This window comes from Engystomops pustulosus, chromosome 10 (genome assembly GCF_040894005.1).
Source record: "Engystomops pustulosus chromosome 10, aEngPut4.maternal, whole genome shotgun sequence".
NCBI classification, from domain to species: domain Eukaryota; kingdom Metazoa; phylum Chordata; class Amphibia; order Anura; family Leptodactylidae; genus Engystomops; species Engystomops pustulosus.
The window spans coordinates 87,780,408-87,795,527 of record NC_092420.1 but is presented as its reverse complement, the minus strand read 5'-3'; positions in this window follow the sequence as shown (position 1 = coordinate 87,795,527).

The window sequence follows — 15,120 nt, the reverse complement described above, 5'->3', positions numbered from 1 at the left end:
TTGATTTCTGACATCTCTTGATCCCAAGCAATTACATGGGTTATGCTATGGGATGGTTGCAGGTTGACACTGTGCTCTTTAAGTAGTCTCAGTCAAATAAACATGGCCATGAAAGTATGGTGTCACAATTTTCACTGTATCCTCTTCACAATTTTTGCTCTTAATTTAATAGGTTTTTTGGCAGATGAGTTGAGTTGTGACATCTATTTCTAAGTATCTTTGTAGGTAAAAAGTCACAGTAGACATTGGCAGAGCAATGTGGCCACAGCCTAAGGGAACATCTACCCAACTTGGCTTAGGCAGGACACACTTTACCATATGTCATCCTTTAAGCCCCCATTTGCCTGTGTAGTAAACTACATGTATCCTCACTGTAAATATGCAAAACTGGACACTCCTGCCATAAAACTGTAATAGCGGCTTCCTGCCATTCATTGCATCGCCATCTGTGACCCTTAACTTGATGAACATTCTTTGTAAATTATTCAAGACTTCTACTAAAGAACCAGTCTCTGCATTACCTAACAAAGATTTGTCTAGACTACCCCCTACACCCGGAGATAGCCCAGATTGTGCTATGTGATGTTACAGATGTAGCAGTGACTATGAATGTAAGACTGTGTTCACACCTCACTCGGAAGTTTTGATCTTCTATTCTGTTTAAGGAACACAGATTTCCCTGGCGAACGGGATCCATTGGGTATTCATTATGTTGTATGCAAATTTTTCTGGTCAGAAAAGACCTGTATGACCACAACGTTTGTTGGATATATTACTCAGAAGCTCTGACGCAGATAAGAACAAAGACAACAAGTGTCCTGTATTAGAATAACATGGTCATTATTCCCGAATCCAGCACCACAACCGATTATCATTTGGGTCTGGAATTGACCTCCACACAAATAACTTCACTAGGATCATAACTGACACAACATTATTTTGACAAAAGATGATGTCTCAGCTTATCTCCTCCCCCTCCCTGTACAATGACCTCTATATAGATAATACTGACCCATCATTACATCACTACTGACAATAGATGATGTCACAGCTTATCTCCTCCCCCTCCCTGTACAATGACCTCTATATAGATAACACTGACCCATCATTACATCACTACTGACAATAGATGATGTCACAGCTTATCTCCTCCCCCTCCCTGTACAATGTCCTCTACATAGATAAGACTGACCCATCATTACATCACTACTGACAATAGATGATGTCACAGCTTATCTCCTCCTCCTCCCTGTACAATGACCTCTATATAGATAACACTGACCGATCATTACATCACTACTGACAATAGACGATGTCTCAGCTTATCTCCTGCCCCTCCCTGTACAATGACCTCTATATAGATAATACTGACCCATCATTACATCACTACTGACAATAGATGATGTCACAGCTTATCTCCTCCCCCTCCCTGTACAATGACCTCTATATAGATAACACTGACCCATCATTACATCACTACTGACAATACATGATGTCACAGCTTATCTCCTCCCCTCCTGTACAATGACCTCTATATAGATAACACTGACCCATCATTACATCACTACTGACAATAGATGATGTCACAGCTTATCTCCTCCCCCTCCCTGTACAATGACCTCTATATAGATAATACTGACCCATCATTACATCACTACTGACAATAGATGATGTCACAGCTTATCTCCTCCCCCTCCCTGTACAATGACCTCTATATAGATAACACTGACCCATCATTACATCACTACTGACAATACATGATGTCACAGCTTATCTCCTCCCCCTCCCTGTACAATGACCTCTATATAGATAACACTGACCCATCATTACATCACTACTGACAATAGATGATGTCACAGCTTATCTCCTCCCCCTCCCTGTACAATGTCCTCTACATAGATAAGACTGACCCATCATTACATCACTACTGACAATAGATGATGTCACAGCTTATCTCCTCCTCCTCCCTGTACAATGACCTCTATATAGATAACACTGACCGATCATTACATCACTACTGACAATAGACGATGTCTCAGCTTATCTCCTGCCCCTCCCTGTACAATGACCTCTATATAGATAATACTGACCCATCATTACATCACTACTGACAATAGATGATGTCACAGCTTATCTCCTCCCCCTCCCTGTACAATGACCTCTATATAGATAACACTGACCCATCATTACATCACTACTGACAATACATGATGTCACAGCTTATCTCCTCCCCTCCTGTACAATGACCTCTATATAGATAACACTGACCCATCATTACATCACTACTGACAATAGATGATGTCACAGCTTATCTCCTCCCCCTCCCTGTACAATGACCTCTATATAGATAATACTGACCCATCATTACATCACTACTGACAATAGATGATGTCACAGCTTATCTCCTCCCCCTCCCTGTACAATGACCTCTATATAGATAACACTGACCCATCATTACATCACTACTGACAATACATGATGTCACAGCTTATCTCCTCCCCTCCTGTACAATGACCTCTATATAGATAACACTGACCCATCATTACATCACTACTGACAATAGATGATGTCACAGCTTATCTCCTCCCCCTCCCTGTACAATGATCTCTATATAGATAACACTGATCCATCATTACATCACTACTGACAATAGATGATGTCACAGCTTATCTCCTCCCCCTCCCTGTACAATGATCTCTATATAGATAACACTGATCCATCATTACATCACTACTGACAATAGATGATGTCACAGGTTATCTCCTCCCCCTCCCTGTACAATGACCTCTATATAGATAACACTGACCCGTCATTACATCACTACTGACAATAGATGATGATATCTTATCTACTCCTATCTACACAGAATATAGAAATAGGAGAAAAATCTCCATTCACCTTATTGCATTGACTCCAGATTATTGATGCCTATGGCCACGAGGCTGCCACAAAGAATATCACAAAATGCTGTTTATCATCTCATGCAAGATGGCAGCCTCAATCATGGACAGAAAAAAGAAGAACAACAATATCTACAATAGTATAAACAAATTGATTCATTTCATTATCTGATTTTAATTAAGTCTATACCCAAATTGGTGACATCCCCTTTAAGATTTGACATTGCCCTTTGATTTCCCGGCACTTATGAAACATTTATTCCCCTTCCTGGTCTTGGGAGAGTACATGCACATTTGCATTATACATCTCCCCTTGGAGTTTACATGTCACTTCAAAGCTCTGTTCAGAAATGGATCATACCTCCAGTAAATGACAGGGATACATCAGAAGACACGAGAAACACTGTAACGCAACATGAAACGCTTCACTGTATCAATTATTAACCTTTCACCCTTTGCCCCAATTACTATTCCCGTGCTCGCCCATTGGGTGTGATAGTAGCTCTAGCCTGGCTACCCCCTACACGCTCCTACTAATGGCCTCTCAGCATTGTAACCAGCAAGTCAATAGTCTTTCCCTTACAAATTAGGATAAATATCCGTGCACTTCCTGTCTCATTAGGAAGACACACATGGGACAAGATTTTTTCTTGTTCCGAATGAATTTCAGCTGTTGTAGGAAACAAAGAAAGTAATGTGTCATTCCTAATTCTCACTGTCCGAGGCTTCTGATTGTCTTAGGAAGGAAGTCTGATGATGGCGTAGTGATGGGGGTATGGAAGGGACACGTGTCCGTTTAGGAAGACAATGGGCTACTGTTACTAAGAAGACAAATCTTGGAGGATAGCCTTAATTGCAGCATTAGTGCCCATGCACATGGCCATATGACTGAAGGGAAGGTGGTCATGTAGTAGGTCATAGAAGACCAGAATTATCGCAGAAATCCATCGGCCCAATCGGATTTGCAATATCTCTTGTGGTTCAAAAGTTATCGCACACAGAAAGCTGCAACAAACAACCAGCAATGTTCCGTATGATTCACATGTGACATGTTGTCCATGGTGCTGAACCCGGAGCTCAAGGTGCTGGATCCAGATATCATGAGCATCTATGCAGAATCTCTGTGTCGATAACTTTTGGACCACAAAAAATATTGCAAATCTGATTGTGACAATCGATATCTGAGATATTCTGATCTTTCATCTGCTTTGATCTTCCCATACTGCATGTTATTCTTCAGAATATATATATGTATATATATATATATATATATATATATATATATATACTTTGCACAGACATAAGCACACATACAGTACATATGCATAACACACATACGTATATAAGCACTGCACCATATAAACTCTACACACACTATATACACGCTACACCCCTGCACCCCATCCACCAGCTGTCATTGGTGCCCAACGAAATGTGAAACGCGTTGTTCTTATACTACTTTTTTATTGTCCTGATTTTATTTTTGTATTATTAAATTATTTAGTAAAACGAAAACCGGACCTATCAGCGCCATTTAAGTCTTCTGAACCACAACACCCTATACGGGATATCAATAGCCACTGAATACGGGATTGATGTCTGATCGCTGGGGGGGGGTCCAGCCCAGTGATCGAAATAAAGGTATGGAAGTCTCATGTAAATGGAGTGCTTGTGGGCATGCAAGTTCAGAGCTCCATTTACTTCTATGGGAATTCCACAATGGCTAAATCCTGCAGACTCCGAGAACCTGGACGGTCAACCACTGCGTCTTCCCTCTTCAGGACATAGTTAAAAACACTGGTTAACCACAAGGCAGTACACAATTAGGCAATACCCTATAGATATTATAGGTGTGGTTGACCCAGCTTAGGTTGCCCATATTTCTATTACACACCTAGTCCATTATTTCCAAGCAATTGTATTGTCTGGTCCACCCAAAATAACCACGGATAACAATGAAGAACATCCATGAAGTTGTGGAGCACCTCTCCGGATTGGCACAGCTCTGATCATCCCTCTCCAATAGACTCAATGATAAATTGTTATATATGTACTATACATTGTGCTGGCATAGTGTCACTCAGGATTAGAGCCCTGCGGAGGGTAATGTATGCAGTCATCTGCTAATTTCAGGCATCTTCATGGCTTTTCTGCTCCTGCGTTTGGGTTGAGAATGAATCTTATTAGTGTGTAGTAATCATCTATTATTGCATTACATTAGCAGACAGCTCAGTGATATGATTAGGGCCGAACATACGGCTTAGGGTGTAATGCAAGCACGACATGCCGGATTTTCTCACTGTTTATGCTCCATTACTGGGAGTAAGAGGCATCTTATAATGAAGTAGTCGGAGAAAGCTCAGCACAATGTGCACACGGACAGTATATCTGGATCATGTAAAAAGCTGTTACGTTAATTGAAGGAAATAACCATCAACAATTAGATTTCCCCCTCCCCCAACAGCTGCCAAAGAATGAAATATCTGCACCTATTTGGTACCAGAGTCAGTCTTTACCTTTAGGAAAATAAATTTTTAAGTACAAGGGGCGTGGCCATGACTACCGATGCACCCAATTTCTTCTTTTTACACCACCCAGCACGATCCCTTACACAATGACAACATCTCCTGTAGAGAGGAAGAAGAAATCTGTGATGGGACTACTGCCTCATACTGTGACCATGTTATCAGTACTGGACTGTAGTCCTGCTAACTAACAGCATCAGGTGACTTCGTGCATGGAACCATCAATAGTCCACATCAAAATCAATTAGGCAGGGTTCTGCTTAGTTATTAGGCAGGGTCCCCATATTAGTAATCAATAACGCAGGGTTCCCCTTAGTTATTAGGCAGTGTCCCCATATTACCATATTTTTTTGACTATAAGGCGCACAAAAAATCCTTTGATTTTCTCTGAAATCAAAGGTGCGCCTTATAGTCCAGTGCACCTTATATATGAACCTACTTAAAGACAACAGCTCCCTTGAGCTGTGCACAGGTCTGCCACCTGCTGGTCATTCATCCTTATAATCAGGTGCGCCTTATAATCCGTTGCACCTTATATTTGAACCTAGACATTTTAGCAGGCATTTATTGATGGTGCGCCTTATAATTCGGTGTGCCTTATAGTCTGAAAAATACTGTAGTAATCAATTAGGCAGTGTTACCCTTAGTTATTAGGCTCGGTCCCCATATTAGTGATCAATTATGCAGGGTCCCCCTTAGTTATTAGGCAGGGTCCCCCTCTTAGTAATCCGCTAGGCAAAGTTCCCTTTAGTTAAGAGGCAGGGTCCCTACATTAGTAATCAATTAGGCAGGGTTCCCCTTAGTTATTAGGCAGGGTTCCCCTTAGTTATTAGGCAGGGTTGATACAGGAGTGTGATGCCACCACCGCACTCCTGCATCTTAAACACACCTCTGCCATGCAGCCTCTTTAAGATGCAAGAACACAGGTGCAAAATCACTTGCACGCGCATCCTACAGACGTACATACAAAAAACGGGTCATCATTCGAGCTGTTGGAGCTCCAGGTTGGTACCCGATGCTGATGATCCAGACCTGGCCACCGCGCATCACTTCCAGAGTCACAACGCCCAGTGGTGGTGTCACTGTGCTGCATGTGGCCCACCTTCTTCTGGTTGGGGACCCATAGGGATAAGTGGGGTCCTTGGACCCTCCCCATAATTCAGCCATGCTTACAATGAAGCTCTGGCTTTAAATCACGTGGTCTCCCTTTCCCTTCTTCTTTATCATTGTATCAGGTGGTGTAAAGGAACTGCTTCCTGGTCCCTCAGACCAGATGAACCTGTATAATAGAATAGCAACTAAGAATGGGGAAAGTTATAAATTATTACTTGGCAGTGACTACAATTTTTATACTCCCATGTGCCCCCTCTAATTTGTGCTTAGTAAACATGCTGGATTATGGAAAGCCATTCCCACTCCGCACCTATTTTTTGTACATGTTTTACTCTAAAATGGAAAGTAAACATGTCCGTTTTTTCAACATAACATAAATTCAACAGCAACATAAATCCAGTCTTTTGCACGTCGTATGAAGCATTAGGTCGTGTAACAGACGCCATCAACATGATCCGATAAGTGACTGGACCTTGTTATAAACGTGCTTGCTTTTCTTCATATAATCAGGATCAGGCATATCGCCTACACATTATGTTACTGCATTCTACAATGATTCGTGGCAATGTGCCAGGGACAGTATCTGCAGGTAAAGTAGCTGCCTTGTATAAGTCAGGTATGTAGGTACCACAGTGAATGTCATCTGTCTTACTAGTTCACAATGATAAGTGTCTTTTCAATAAAACTATTTGCTACAATCCTGTGACCTGATACATTGACTGCATTCCATTACATTGTCAAAATACTATAGACCATACACCGGTGCCTTGCAATATAGTGTAAGAACATTGTAGAAATGTTATCCTGCGGGAAATAATGTATTAACCATGGAGACATATTGAGTCCTTTGATCGCTTTGTTTGACTTTGTATAAAGTGCTACTCACAATTCCACTTGTGAGTCTTAGGAGTCAAAAGACTTTGTACAACCCAATCTATTGTACAAATCACAGCATAACTTAATTAATGTACATTTATAAGTAGAACGCAATGAGCCGCATTCATCAAAAACTGTGCGGTCTGTACGATGTGCAGTTACCTGTTTAGTGTGCAGGGGGCGCCAGATTCAGGACTTCTGGCACCAGTTCTTCATGAATCTAGTGCCCCCTGCCGCAACTTTTTTTTTTTTTGGTGCAACATGGGGCATGTGACACACTTCTGTCGGACTCTGCATGATAAATGTGGTGCACGGTCCGATGGAGCACCATGGAACGCCCATTTTAGTGCAAAAATTTCTGTAGTGTCGGAAAAAGTTCAGCCGCAACGCATATGTGTCGCAGACATTTCATAAATACGTGTGCAAGCAGTTTGCACTAAAAATGACGTGCAAAGTCTGACAGAAAACTGGCGCAGGGGCTTTAATAAATCTGGGCCAAACTCTGTCAACTGAAAGGGGTTGTCTGGACCTTTGGGCATTATGGATTTTGATGCCCATCCCCATCAGATTGGTTGAGGTTCTATACTCCCACCCCTATTCCGATCAGCTTTTCTAAGCAACTATAGAGGCACAACTACACAATGGACTGAGACAGAAGCAGAAGGCTCCATTCACTGTTTAGTGGCCATACTGAATTATTGCAGCTTCAGTTATCATTCACCACTGAGCATAGCAGTAGCAGTTGTATGTCAGACTCCTACTGATATCCTGTGGTTAGGTCATCAATATCAATACACTTCAAAGACTCAGTCAAAGCTGTAAAACATATTAGATTTGTATTGATAGAACCCAAAGTTTTTAACGGGTTTAGACAACCTTCTAATGTGTAATTCTCTCCAACAGTGGAATTGAGTTAAAGGGAACCTGTCAGAGCAATTTGGGACACTAAACCACCCAGCGGTCCTTATGGACCTTGTACTTTGTTCCCGTCGCTGGCCCGAATGCGCAATGAACCCGAAATAGTGCCCCAACTTCACTTCACTTCATCGCGAGATGAGGTACCAGAGTGGGATCTTCTGATGTGACTCCAATGTGGCTCATCGGACTCACATCTAGGTAAGAATAAAAGTCTATTATTTTCATTTTTTTAAATGTAAAGATCGATTATTGACCCTAAACCACAGATCCTTAAAGGACACCTACCACCAGGATGAAGGACTATTTGCAAATGAGCCTGAGGGGCTCCAGGCTCCATGGGTGTTAATGGAGCCTGGAGCCCCTCAAGCTTTTTTGCATAAGGCCTTTCATCCTTTTGTTAGATGCCCTTTAAGAATCTGTAGATGGTTTAGGGTCATTAATCAAACTGACGCCTCGTCTTTAAAAAATATTTAAAAAATTGTATTTCATTGGTTTTCTCCCTTCTCCTTCTCACTATGGGGCACATTTACTTACCCGGTCCCTGCACGATCCCCGATCCGAACTGTCCAACGAGGATGAACTCTGCCGCGATTCCTGCATGTGTCCCTCCCGGTGCATGTAAGTGCATGGTTTGCGACACAATTTTTAAGTTAAAAATCTGAATACGTCTGATAGTCCGACGTCCCGCCCACCGATTTGTGTCCCGAGAATCGCGGCGCATGCGACACAATACCTGCCCAGCGGTGCAAAACGGAAAGTGCCGGGATGTCTGACGAAAGTGAGCCCTAAGTAAATGAGCCCCTATGTATGCGCTGCTTGGCTTAGCCGAGTGTGCATGTGTATTGGGGAATCGCCTGAGATAGCTGTCAAAGTGTACGATGGGATTTCACTAAGTGAAGATTTCTACATCGGTGGGTTAACTCCTTGGTTAAAAGTGATAGATTTGATTTACAAAAAAGCTATTTTCTTACCTTTCGCTTTACTACAACAAAGTATCCATTGTACATAAACAATAATCCCCCCCTACCCCCCCCCCACGAGCTGGAAACAAAAACCACATTTCTACACAAGAGCACTACTTACTAACGTGATCAGCCCGTATTAAAGCCGATCGGTGGAAATGTTTAGAAGACGGAGAGGAATCCACCCACCAAACGAGTGAGAATTGCTATTCAATTAAAAAAATCCGGGAGGTGAACAGTTTACAAAACATGCATCGCAGACACAAATACATTTTAATTATACAATTATTGCTCAAAAGTAAATTATGGAGCTTTTATGCCTGTAGACACATTATAAATCACAGGCGCATGACACACATTCCTGCTTTTAGGTCCCTTTATTAGCAAACTGTCAAAACGAAACAAAAAAAAGGTGGCGTTGGATTTTGTTTTTATTATTATGATTTTTTTTTTCTAATTACCTTCATTATAATTGTGGTTTCTGTATTTCCTGGGTTATCTGAAATAATAAAACGCTGATGCAAATTCTAGTCAACTGAGGAAATGCTCGTAATTGTCGAAGGTTCTTAATGAGATCCGTGAACATTTTAGATGGCGTTTTATGCTCCCATGTTTACCTTGTTTTCTTGGTATTTGGTATGTGATATTTTTGTAGGCTGTCCACCGATTTACCCAAGCATCCCCATTCGCCACTTTAAAGGCTTATGGGGTGGTACTAAGTATGTAGGTTCATAGCTATTCACAGGATCAAGGGTAGCAATCTGATTGGTGGGCGTCTGATTTCTGGGACCCTCATCGATCATGAGAACAGGGGCTTCGGGACCCTTAGAGGGGTCTTGTTTTTACTTGTTCATGAAGTAACGGTTCAAGCATGTGTCCTGTCGCTCCGTTCAATACTATGGGACATAGAAAATATATAGAAAAGTTGGAAATGTACTCAGCAATCACTCCCATACTATTAGTTGGGGTTGCAGGGCTCAACCTCCTGGTACATCAATTAGTGAGAATGAGACCCTCATTCTCCAGATCAGCAGGAATTTGTTCTTGTAATCAGCCAATCAGATTGTTATATGCTATCCTGTGCGTATCCTCTTTAACCTCATGCAGAGTGTTTTGGACATTTTTGGAACAAAAGTGGGGGCTATGTAATATGTAATCAGTGGGAGCTGTGGTTGCAGTTACAGCTTTTGGCCACAACAGAGAGCATGGAGCCAACTTCTCCTGTTCCATGGGCTGTCTCTTTATGTAAACAGCTACATGATGCCATGGCTGGATGTCTACCCCCAATATTCACCAATTGATGACCTACCCTATGGATTCCAATACCCCCTTAAGTACACAGAGTATTTTTACACAACTTCTAAGGGAAAAACAGCGTGGCATGCACCAGCATGGTATTTTTCAACTATAATATACAAGGGATTGGCTTGAATTGACACCCCCTTTAAGTTGAAATTGTTACCAGGTGTATCATTTTTAGCTGGTGCTATGCTAATTTTAAAAATGCCTTTGTCAGAATTGTGAATCATTTCAGTAGTTTATAAACCTATATTTCACATTACCTGGCTCCCTGTCAGTTGCATGTGGTGAGTCCTGAGGGAGCAGCCTTTGTGCCAATGTTTCACTCTTCTTTGCCTTGACCTCCCTCTGCCCTGAATTGGCCTATTTTCTGACCACCCCCTTACCTCTTCCTTCTGTGCCACACACTGCTGTTTCTTGACCTATCTAGTCGAATTGTCGACAAACTAAGACTACTTCTAAGGTAGGGACCTGGGGGAGTCCAGATCTCTTTATCCCACTTATAGTTTTGACCTCACCCTGCCCTGAACTTAGCTTATCCTATGACCACCCCCTTGTCTCTTCCTTCTGTGTCACCCAATGTTGTTTCTTGACCAATCTAGTTGAATTGTTGCCCAACTAAGACTACTGTACTTCTAGGGTAGCAACCTGGTGGATCCCAGCAGTGAAGTCCAGATTCTTGTACCCCACTTATAGTTTTGACCTCACCCTGCCCTGAACTTACCTTATTCTCTGACCACTCCCTTGTCTCTTCCTTCCTGTCTAGATGAGACTTCACTAAACTCTAACTAAGTCTATGGTAGTGACCCGGTGAAAGCCTACAGTGAAGTCTATGTCCCTGTATAAGGGTTAAAGGGTGAATCCCAGAGGGTTTCTAAATCAATGCCCTAAAAATTTGTCCCAAATTAAAACAATGGTCCACACCCACTGCATTATTAACTTTACTACACTTTACTACTTGAGCTTTGTTAGCATGGAAGCCATTAATTGTTTGCTTAAAATTGTGACAAATATGAATTAAAAAACATAAAACTTTGTGCAAGTTTCAAGCCTTTTAAGCATGTCATTTCCTAAACACGATTATAGAAGAGATAGTAAAATGCCACAGTGTAAACGTCCTCTCCATGTACTATGTATAAGACCAGCTTGTTAATAATAACCACAATCTAAAATTTATCAATCGATCTTACAATGTCTGTTTTTTAAATTAAAACCTCTGATCTATGCAAAAAATCTCCCCGGACATCTTCAGATCTTCATCTTAATAGGCAGTTTGCAAGAGACAAAACCAATAATTGCTTTTATGGCTTTTGCCATTTCAGGTCCGATTGTCAGATTTTATCAGTTTGAAAAAGAAACAGCGGAGAATTGGACCCCCCCCCCTCCTCCATTAGAACGAGGCTTTGTAGGACCACTCGTCTTCTGAACACAAATGGAATGTAAAGATGTCACCATTCATCCAAGGCAACAAATTACGACAAAGTAATAAAAGCAATACAAAAGCTGTAAAGTAATGCATCATTTTAGAACCCACTATTCAACAAAGAAGTAAAGAGTAAAGTTACTGTGACTGTGAAATCTTCTTACTTTTGTTTTCCATGGCCTCTTTTCTTCTAAAATCAACTTTTAAATAATGCTAATGATAATGATGGGCTCCTGGGGTGTTACCAGAACCCCTCTGTGATGTAGATTCACAGGCTGTTACAGTGTGCAAGTAGTACTTCTCCCTCCCACTGTGTGCTGAAACATCCTGTGCTGCAGTGAGATTACAGCAGGCAGTGGAAGGGGGGAAGTGCTGAGGGAGCAGAGAGGAGAGTGATATCAATGTAACAGCCTGTGAAGCTAGAGAAACTTCTCTTCAGCCAGTAATACACAGACAACGTGTCTCTCAACTCCCTCATCCTCCATCAATTAGGAAATCTCTTCAGCGACTAACACACAGCCAACGTCTCTCTCAACTCGCTCATCCCCCAGGAATTCTCTTCAACGACTCACACACAGCCAACGTCTCTCTCAACTCAATCATCACCCATCCCCCAGGAATTCTCTTCAGCGACTCACACACAGCAAACGTCTCTCTCTACTCCCTCATTCTTCCCTCCCTCAACTGAGTGAAAGAAAACATACCCCCTTTAACTCGGTGTCAGCAACTTTTGTAAACGTTGTTTTAGCTAGAAGTGAGCTATGGATTTAAAAAAAAAAAAACATGAGGCACAGTATGAAGACCAGGTGGGAACCTAAAGACAACCTGTTAACAGTAATGAACCGGATAAGCCGCTACAGTACCTTGTGAAACAGGTTAGCCTTTTAGTTCAAAATTCTTTTATGATTCCAGATAATCAACTTTTGAAGTGATATGCAAATTAGTTGTATAAGATCAAGGAGGCGGAGAGCTAAAGTCAAGCTAGCCTCACCTCACAATGCCCCCCTGCTCCCTGTATACTATAGAAGAGCAAGCTAGCAAGGTTATAGCCTGCAAGGGCATTAAATACAGCAAAGGAGATATTAGCAGGTGAGGAGAACTTGACTTCCGCAATGTGCTCTCCGCCTTCATGACTTTATACAACTAATTTGCATATTACTTCAAAGCTTGTTGTCTGAATGATGCCACGATGCCTGTCTATAAAAGGAATATGTAATGGAAGGTGATAAGACACTAGTAGTGGTTTATTAGGTTCACTTCTGCTGACAGGTTCACTTCTGCTGACAGGTTCCCTCCAAGGGTTTTGTCTTTCATTTCGTAAAGGCACTTCCTTCTTTAAAACACTGCTCCAGTGCTTCAAAGAATTGGAAAATATGGATACATTGCGAATATTCTTAAAGTTCCCTACTGACTTTTGTTTACGTCTCCAATGAAGACTAATGTGTCTCCAACGGTTACAGACTACAAAGTAACACTGTGTAGTCTGACCTTGCTGTTAAACTCCCTTCCTTCTGTTCCTTACATATTCTAACTTATATTAAGTAGATTTGCACGAGGTAGGGGGACAGATGCAACGCCACAGTTGAAAAGATGTTATCAAGAGGATTGGTAAGGGCTCTAACTCTTTAGACTGACCCTAATTTAACCCATGAAAACATTTCCTTTGTGAATTCTGACAAGGATTTAATAGGCAATTTGTCTTGGCATTCAGCCGACAAAGCGTTTCTATATAAGCATCAGTAGTAGGTTATTCTTGCAAATTACAGACCAGAAGTAATAACCATAGCGACAATGTAGGAATTGGAAAATATGGGGAATGGATAGAACGGGATTATCCGTTAAATAAGTTGGATTCCACATATACAAATGATCTTATGTGACTAATGGATTTCTTTGTGGAGAGGATATTATCTGTTTGTTTTGTTTCATGATCCCAGGGGAGGATATAGAGATTCGGAGGATGCACTTTTCAAGTGGATTAAAGTTTGCATTAGAGAGAGTTACAGAGATTATTCCCTATCCAGTTAATTTTATACTGTAATCCACAGATAGCTCATCAGGTTTCCAGGGGAAGCTGGGGCTCAGCACAATAGCCGGCAGTATGGCAGCCTCATTTACTGAATTTATCATTCTTACACCAAAGCAAGAGCTAAGGGAAGGCGCTAACATTTCCCCATAAACATGTTGGTCGACACAATATTGTCCAACGTTCCAGACTCATTACAGAGGATAAAAGCAGAAGTAATTATAACTAATACCGTCACATTATAAATAATAAACTACAAACATGTACACAGAATAGAACAAATGGCTTGAAGAGAACAAGTTATCTCATCCGTAAAGTTAAATTTGTAGCCTAATATTTACCTATTTGCAGGCAGCATGTTATAAAGTAGGAGTAGCTGAATACATTGTATATAGTGTCCATTCTGCAGGCAGCATGTTATAGAGCAGGAGCAGATTGTACATAGTGTCCTATCTGCAGACAGCACGGTATATGTTATAGAGCAGGAGGAGCTGAGCAGATTGTAGATAGTGTCCTATCTGCAGGAAGTATGTTATAGAGCAGGAGGAGCTGAACAGATTGCACATAGTGTCCTATCTGCAGGTAGCATGTTATAGAGCAGCAGGAGCTAGGCAAATTGTACATAGTGTCCTATCTGCAGGCAGTATGTTATAGAGCAGGAGGAGCTGAGCAGATTGTAAATAGTGTCATATCTGCAGGAAGCATGTTATAGAGCAGGAGGAGCGGAGCAGAATGTACATAGTGTCCTATCTGCAGGCAGCATGTTATATAGCAGGAGGAGCAGAGCAGGTTGTACATAGTGTCCTATCTGCAGGCAGCATGCTATAGAGAAAGAGGAGCTGAGCAGATTGTACATAGTGTCCTATCTGCAGGCAGCATGTTATAGAGCAGGAGGAGCCAAGCAGACTGTACATAGTGTCCTATCTGCAGGCAGCATGTTATAGAGAAAGAGGAGCTGAGCAGATTGTACATAGTGTCCTATCTGCAGGCAGCATGTTATAGAGCAGGAGGAGCTGCGCAGACTGTATACAGTGTCTTGTGTACAGTACACAGTACGGCATAGTGTACAGTAACCTGG